Below are 8907 nucleotides of genomic sequence, written 5' to 3' on the forward strand. Positions count from 1 at the left end.
TAAGTCTCTGGTAAAGCATCGCTAGATACCAGGTTCGATTCCTGGCTCCGTCGTTAATTTTTCAAATTCACCAGTTGTTCAAATTTACATATTTTCACCAAAATTCTCTCGTAGATTAATGATTTGCACACCCGCATCTCATTTATTAGACGGCATTGCCGTCTTACGGGCTTCTCATCGGAAGCAAAGGATTGAAAGGGTAAACATAACATCTACACACTACAGTCTCCTTACAACGTGCATGCAGAGAAGAAATTCTTACTCATACTGATATATATTTTTCCTTATTTATGAGTAGCAGGGTAATTTCACCGGGAAAAGTTGCCGCGAGGGATTTCATTCAAAAGTGAGAATCGTAACCGGACAAATTGTGGAAAACTATTGGAATTGTGTGCGTCTCTCTGAAATTCAAATTACACCGATTATAAGCAGGACCACGATATTTACCCGTGAAGTGACAGTGGTCGTGGCACTTTTTTTCCTCAGGGGTAAACGGCTTTTCGCAAATGTAGCAATTCTTTGCGCGCATGTGACGATCGTGTTGCACTTGGGTAAGAAACTCCATCGGAATTATGTTTTTGACGCGTGGCTCTACTTAAATCGATAAATCTTTAAGCTGCTGCATGAACCAATCTATGCAATCAACGCGACGTTTACTGTGGAACTCCGATAAAGTCTTATCGTACGCGCAATGCACATAGTTCGCTACACTGTGCGGGATATAGTTTTGAAATTCACATGTTTTACGGGTTGAAACGTGATTTTGGAATTCGTCAATCGGTATAGACTCTAATATGCATTCGAGATCGGCGTAAACGACAAACGGGACGGTACCCTTGTTCCCAAAATTTGGAAATGCTAAATCCTTCGACTTGGGAAATTCCAACCGTACTTTATTTAGCATAATACAATCTCGCCGATGATTGTCGTAGGCATGTTTCACGGTAAAGTGACACAAACACCTGTCGCATAAAAACAGTTGACCATCATGATCAGACAATTGTTTGCTCACCAATCGTGAAGGATCTTTAATCCAAGAAAAGTGGAATCTTGGTGTTAACTCGCAAGCCATATCATTTTCTGGATTACTCTCAACCATTAGAAGATGAATCGTGTCAAGATTCGCGGTACTCAAATAATCGCTCAAATAAATTGGCACGATGACGCTGTTATTTGAATTTGCATGATGTCAAAAAGTTTGAGATTCTATCCCATATACATTGATTCGCAAATTATTCAATCTCTCAAGCTTTTTCACATCATGTAGAGTGGCAGGGAATTTGATACCTGTACAGTCCAACTCGGAGATAAAGCGGCGATAATGGCTAGTCCTATCGGTGTGGGTGTTGGTCGGGTGGCGTGCTGCAGTAATGGACCAGAGAAGACATCTTTCATCTTTGTTTTTCACAATGACCACCGCTTTCTTTCGCTGAATGTCCTTGGGCAACTCAACGAATGTCGAAAGCCCCGCAGCGAGAGGCTGGTACCGGTTGATATTTACGGCAGTATTGAGGATCTCGATCATGCTCCACCCAGAATCGCGTTGTTCAAAATCCTCAACCTTCACAAGTAGATCGGCCCTTGCGTGTGTAAACCAACCGTCGATATCGCTCGACGGGAGGATCGCGATGTTGGAAGTGTTGAAGGTTTTAACTTCTTCCGCAATTTCCTCGTGCTTTTTTTTTCGAATTTGCACGATAATGTGAGGTTGACCTTTACATTACCCTCCTGGCGCAGTACCAGCACCAATCGCTCAACGATGATCCGTTGCACGTCGTCAAAAAAGGCGTCCAAATTCTTATGCCCGAGATTCGTTAGAACTCCCGTTCGGATCCGGTTCGCGAAAGCACTTTCAACTTCGTCCCACTGCACACTCGCAGGGCTGCTGATGTAAGCACCCATCACCACGGCGTGCTGCTGCTGCTGCTGCTGTCGCTGCCTCAGCTGCTGCCGAATCTTTGCTATCCAGGATTGTACGAGCGTGATTGTATGCTAAATTTGTAGTTTCGTCCCTATGCTCGTTCTCGGACGCTTGGAAAGATCACGCAGCAATAAGAGATTTTCCATTCCAACGTCAATCCAGTGCTGGAAGATGTCGTCATTCTCCTGCTCGGGATGCAGCTCGCCCAACAAATCGTGCGCGTTCTCCATCGTTTTGACGATATTTGAGTATGTTTCAGCGGCCATGACTTTAACGCTGATATTTGCAGAACTTTGATGAACTTTTGACTTGCATGTATCGTGTAAGACTGATGAGTCTGCATCGGATGCGTTGTGTTAATATATGCAGATAGATCGTAAGAATTTGGGAGAGTGATAGTGAAAGGTTCAAGCTTTCAAGTATCCCCACTCGCCATCCGCTCGATTAGCACAAAGGAATGTATTCGAAGTATGTCGCAAATATTATTTTTCGCCCTGGAAGTAAACTATTCGCGTGAAAGTTTACGGATCATCATCAACATTCCCAGCCTATCTAATTGTAGTGAACATCCCCAGCCTATCTAATTGCGGTGTCGCCATCCGGTCGATTAACACAGAAGAATGTATTCGAAGTACGTGGAAAATATTATTTTTCGCCCTGGGGCAAACGATTAGCGCAAAAGTTGTAAGCAGTGCGAAAGCACGAGTAACGGCGAAAAATCAAAATGGCTTTTCATATGACCAAGAAATAAATCACATTATCAAACTGTCTGACGATAAAAATCAAAATAGCTGCTCATCCGACTAAGAAAGAAGAAGAATGGCCGCCATCAAAATGGCCGCTCGTCACACAGCAAAACGAGGAAAAACTAAAAATGGCCGCTATCAGAATATCTGCTTGTCAGACGGCAGGATCGGTCGATTGTACTGGCGACGTCATAGCAAAAATCACATTATCAAACTGTCCGACGATGAAAAATCAAAATGGCTAATCACTGGGTTGAGCGGGAATCAAAATGGCTGCTCATCCGGCTGAGAAAAAATCAAAATGGCCGCCATCACAATGGCCGCTCGTCTGAATCAAAATGGCTATTCATCCGGCCAAGGAATAAATCACATTATCCAACTGTCTGACGATATAAATCAAAATGGCTGCTCATCCGACTGAGCAGAAATCGAAATGGCCGCTCGTCCAACTAAGCAATGATCAAAATGGCCACCATCAAAAAATCAAAATGACCGCGATCAAAATAGCCGCTCGTCCTACTGAGTGAAAACCAAGATAGCCGTCATCATAAAATCGAAATGGCCAAAAATCGAAATGGCCGCCATCAAAAAATCAAAATAGCCGCCATGGTTACGTCAGCTGGTTACATCGTGTTTAGATTGAAATGGTCGTATCCTATCCACTGTCATCTTGCCAAAGGATTCAAGTGTGCGCAGTCAGAATACGCTGCAATTAACGCATCAGTGGTTACATCCAAAAATCCGAGAATTTTAAACGTCATTTGTCTGCGGTCGATCTCACGGTCATTCCGCTGCGTTTTCTGAAATCCTGGGTGTTCAATCATTCAGAAAAGGGTCATTCGAATCGAACCTGGAACCAGAACTTTTTCGCTTCAAAACTGGAGAAATAGTGAGGCAGTTTTGGCAAAATCTTTGCTATTTCGACAAGCGCTGTAATGGGTATTCTTATGCACTATTCTGACGTAATTTTGCCTGAGAAATCGATTTTGCGCAGTAACAATAAGCTGATATTGACTCATCAAAAGTTACAACCGAAAATCGGAGAATTTGATTGCTTTGTCTCTGCGTTTGATCTAACGCTTATCCGGCTGCGTTTTCCGAATTACTGGGTGTCCAATCAGTCAGAAAGAGGTCACCATTATCAGATATTAGATCTGAACTTTTCGGCACCAAAACGGAAGAAATATTCAGACATTTTTGGCGTCATCTTTGCGTTTTCGACGAGTGCTGGAATTCATTTTCCCACGCACTGTTTTGACGTAATTTTGGAGGAGAAATCGACGTCGCGCAGTCACGATACGCTGCTATTGACTCATGAAAAGTTACGACCGAAAATCAGAGAAATTTGATTGCTTCTTCTCTACGGTTGATCTGACGCTTATTCGGCTGCGTTTTCCGAGTTACTGGGTGTCTGATCAGTCAGAAAAAGGTCATTATCATCAAGTATTAGATCCAAACTTTTTGGGACCAAAACTGGCGAAATAGTAAGACATTTTTGGCGGCGTCCGTGCGATTTCGACAATTGCTGAGGTTAGTTTCCTCTTGCACTATTTCAACGTCATTTTTTCAGGAGAATTGATTGGGCGCAGTTACAGTACGCTGCTATCAACTCATCAAAAGTTACAACCGAAAATCGGAGAATTTTCATTGCTATTTCTCTGCGGTTGATCTGACGCTTATTCGGCTACGTTTCCCGAGTTACTATGGGTGCAATTAGTCAGAAAAGTGTCATTATAATCAAAACTCAGACCAAAACTTTTCGGCACCAGAACTGGAGAAATAGCAAGAAATTTTCGGCAAAATCTTTGCGACTTCGACGAGCGCTGTGCTGGGCATTCTCATAGACTATTTCGACGTTATTTTGCGAGAGAAATCGATTTTCCGCAGTCACGATACGCTGCTATTGACTTATCAAAAGTTACAACCTAAAATCGGAGAATTTTGATTGCTATTTCCCTGCGGTTGATTAAACGCTAATTCGGCTGCGTTTTTCGAGTTACTGGGGGTGCAATTAGTCAGAAAAGTGTCATTATAATCGAAACTCAAACCAAAACTTTTCGGCACCAGAACTGGAGACATAGTAAGAAATTTTTGGCAAAATCTTTGCTGCTTTGACATGCGCTGTGATGGATATTCTTATGCACTATGCTGACGTCATTTTGCCAGAGAAATCAATTTCGCGCAGTTGCAATACGCTGCTAATAACTCATCAAATCTTACAACCGAAAATCGGAGAATCTTAATTGCCACTACTCTGCGGTTGGTTAAACGCTCATTTGGCTGCGTTTTCCACGTTACTGGGGGTGCAATCAGTCGGAAAAGTGTCATTATAATCTGTAACGTGGCGTTTCAGAATCGCCCGTCACAAGGGCACACAACCGCTATTATTTTTAATTTACGCGTCCTCAGCAGGGTACTCCAAAAGAACTCGATACAAAATAGGCAATATCTACTTTTAACTAATTCTTTTCTGTAAATTCTTTATTTCGCGCTTCGGCGCAAGCTAACAAGGTACTTGGACGACCACGATCCCGATCAACAAGGGACCACTATCTACCGTTTGCAGCTCTCGACGACTTCGCCTACTGACGGTCTCACCAGACTACACTGGCTACCTTGGTGCACCTTTATATACACCTGGGGTAGCATCCATCCGAACCTTCCGTATCGCCTCGACTGCCGGTGAACAGGGAGATAAAAATCCTCCCGGCGGCCGGGGGCATCGTTCTTCAAAGAGGAACTAGCCGCCTTCCTATCGACGAGGACCGATTGTGTGGGTCGTGGTCCACGGTTTGGCCAACCGTCTGACTGCACGACCTCAGGTACAGGCAGCTAGCTACTGCCTGTACAAAAGCCGGTGGAGGTGAACAATGAGGCGTCACTCTCCACCCGCTAACTTTGACCGAGAGGCACCCTGTGTGTGCCTCTGTCGAAGAAGTCCCCGAGGATAGGCAGCCTGGACTGCAAACTGGAGCGACTATGAAACCGTACGAGTTGGTGTCAACGACGAAATCGCGAGCAGCACATTGCACAACATCTAGCGGTAATTTTTGGAAAACGTACGACCACGCAGTAACCGATATTCGCCACAGGGGGATGGCCTATTTGCGGTGGGGGTCAAGCGACCAATCAAAGAAGAAGAATCACCTCACGACAACCGCGAGATCGGCGAGCTGAACTACGACCTGCTATTCTACGCTCGACCTGTTGAGGAACAGCTTCGTTTTCGATTATTCTCCCGACCATTACTACCGATTTAAGCTGCCGACACTTTTTCCTTCTTTTGCTACCGACCTATCGTTTATTCTACCGCTATCGTTTTTCCTTCTAAACTCTTTGCATCCTTTTTCCTTTCCTTATCAGTTTGCTTTTGTGAAGTATAATTTAAATTAGACTCAGTTTGTGTGCCTGAGATCGACCGTTAAGGTAAGGCTTTTGCCTTTGAATTGTACTGGTACGAAGTTGCTCACAATTTCTATTCTTTCTCGTAATATTTATCGATTTTGCGTGAATCATGGTCCACGGTTAAAGTTGCTGTAAGCCGCCGTGTGGCTGCATGATTCCGGTCATTAATATTATATTTATTGTTTCTTGATTGCATCGTGTGATGCCATTTTGTGTGAATCATGGTCCACGACTTCCGTGTGACTGCATGATTTCAGTAATTCATTATTTTCGTATCTGAGCGACCTCGTAACTGCCAAATAATTATCTCTGGTATTTATGACTTTTCTAATTATTTGTGAATCTCTATTATTTTGCTTCCGTATTTTCTATCGTATTTTGAGCCCTATTGGCTTCATATTTTATTCCATACTCTCTTTGTAATAGTAGTGTGCTTTATATTTTATTTCTGTTATTGCTTATTATATTTTTATTTGTTTTTGTGCCTATTGTATCGTATATCGAGTTCTACGGAGTACAAGCGAGCGTAGAATCACCCTTAGATATTACCGCATTTTTCTTTGTTACTATTGACCATTTTATATTATTTTTGCCTGTTATTTATTTCCCCGTATTTTGTTAAATTAAGTTCTGTAAACTATTCTTTTGTATTGCGGTGTATTTTCGTATATTTCTTTATTTTGTAAACTCTCCGAAATTCTCTCACTCTCATAACTTTGTATTTTGATATTCTCTCAAAAGTTATGTTTAGGAATTCACTATTTAATTCCTCAATTATGTAACGATTGTAATTATCGAATCTACCGTATGAATAATTCTACCGAAGGCTACCTAGTCGATCGTCTGCCGACTTGGTAAATTGTTACTAAATGTCAATCTCTCATCTTGGTTATAATTTATGGTAAATTTGACGTATCATCTATCGAACTACCGTTACGTTGTTTTCTACCGATCGCAGTAAAATTCTCTCGTTCTAATTAACAGAATAATAATTTTCGTAGTGTCATTTGCAACTTGGGTAAGATCACGTCGCCCAGTGACGTGTAGTTTTAAGTCAACTCTTGCATTATATCGCATCTCTCGGCCTACGTCTATTTTTCTCTGTTAACTACCGTCTCTCGTGTTAAAGCTACCGTTTACTGCTATTCTACCGATAATTTTTTATGAACAACGACAATTTATTTTATTAACTACCGCTATCGATACCATCTCATTTGCCTGTCTCACCTATGTAACCTTTTCGACAATACATGATCGATTGACTTATTCATTTTCCTTTTAACTGGAGTTTATTCTTTATTTGGTTATTTTCTTTAATTCTGGAATTACTGCTAGCTGCCTTGAACTCCGCCACTCTACCGGGATGTACGCGATCGTACCTGTGCCTAGCCAGCCATACAACGGGTTCTCTATTTATCCCTTTTGTACGGTCTTGTGTTAATTTTATTGATTTATGTTATTCTTTGAGAAACGACGCTAATGCGTCTGGCGCCCAACGTAATTATTTTGTTGTAGTTTAATATTGCGGATAAGTAGAGAATCGCGCCAAAGTGTCAACGGTAAGTCCTCATCCGAAAGTAACAAAATTTAGCGTTACAAATTAGCGCTCGACGAGGGGCAGAAAAGACTTAACGTTACAAATTGGCGCCCAACGTGGGGCCACAAAAGGCCAGCTACAGAAAAATTTCAGTTAATAATTCAATTAAAAACTTGAGAGAGAATAAGAGAGAGAGAGAGTGAAAGAGAGAAATTATTATTAACAAGAGAAACCTTTTCCCGCTTTTATTCAGTCAGTTACTAACCTAAAGATTCAAAAAGATCTGGAAAAACAGTTGATATTGAGTGACCAATCGACCCAAAATATTTAAATATTTAGCGGACCGGACATCCCGGATTAAAGATATTATTCCGACGACGGTATAATCCCTCGCGAGTCTTACTTCTAGCCGACGCATTGTTCGCGGAGAGCAGCGCGCGGCCGAAAACAATTTTTTCTATCGCCCGCTATAGTTGACGACTCACGAGCGAGACCGTGTTTACTGCTCGTGACCGCGTACTGACACTCAGGATCATCCGTGTTCGTTGCAAGCAGTATTTTAAATCGTAAACAACAATACATGCCTTCGTTGCCATCTGTAAAAGACTCGTGGATATATTTATTAACTGCAGCGGAATTACGTCACGAGCTAAGACAGCGCGCATTATCAGCAGAAGGAACTTTACCGACTTTACGAGATCGTTTAATCCGATTTTACCGAATTTCTCGCGGAGAAATGACTGATCCCGCGACTCCAGATAAAACGATGCTTAATGCCGAAGCCGGCCCCTCGTCTTTACAAATACCGACGGACGAGAGACAAAGCCCACAATCGACGCGTGAAATCGGAATAAGCACAGAAAATAATATGTCGTCAAATAATACTTCTCCCGGTAATATACATGATTCATCGTCAAACCGAAACAGCGCTCCGGCTATCGATGTCAGAGGTTCTTTGGAACACCGAACGCAAAATATAGACACTGCGCGTGAATACCTCCCGATACCGCCTAGCTTTACCGCGCGTCGCGAAGCTCCCCCATTCCATCATAACACGCCGCGACAGCCATTGGACTCATTCCCGACAGCTCAACCGCCGCGTTTTAATAATAACACCCCAAATACGCTCGCCGCACACGAGGCCATGAGAAAATGGAATCTAAAATTTGCAGGAACGCGTAACGAAGACTCTGAAGCTTTCTTAACGCGAATAGAGGAGGGAAGAACCTTGTTTAATTTCCGCGATAATGACATACTTAACAGTCTCCCGTTTTTCCTCTCTGGAGTAGCTTTATACT

The sequence above is a fragment of the Neodiprion lecontei genome, chromosome 5 (genome assembly GCF_021901455.1).
Source record: "Neodiprion lecontei isolate iyNeoLeco1 chromosome 5, iyNeoLeco1.1, whole genome shotgun sequence".
Lineage (NCBI taxonomy): Eukaryota > Metazoa > Arthropoda > Insecta > Hymenoptera > Diprionidae > Neodiprion > Neodiprion lecontei.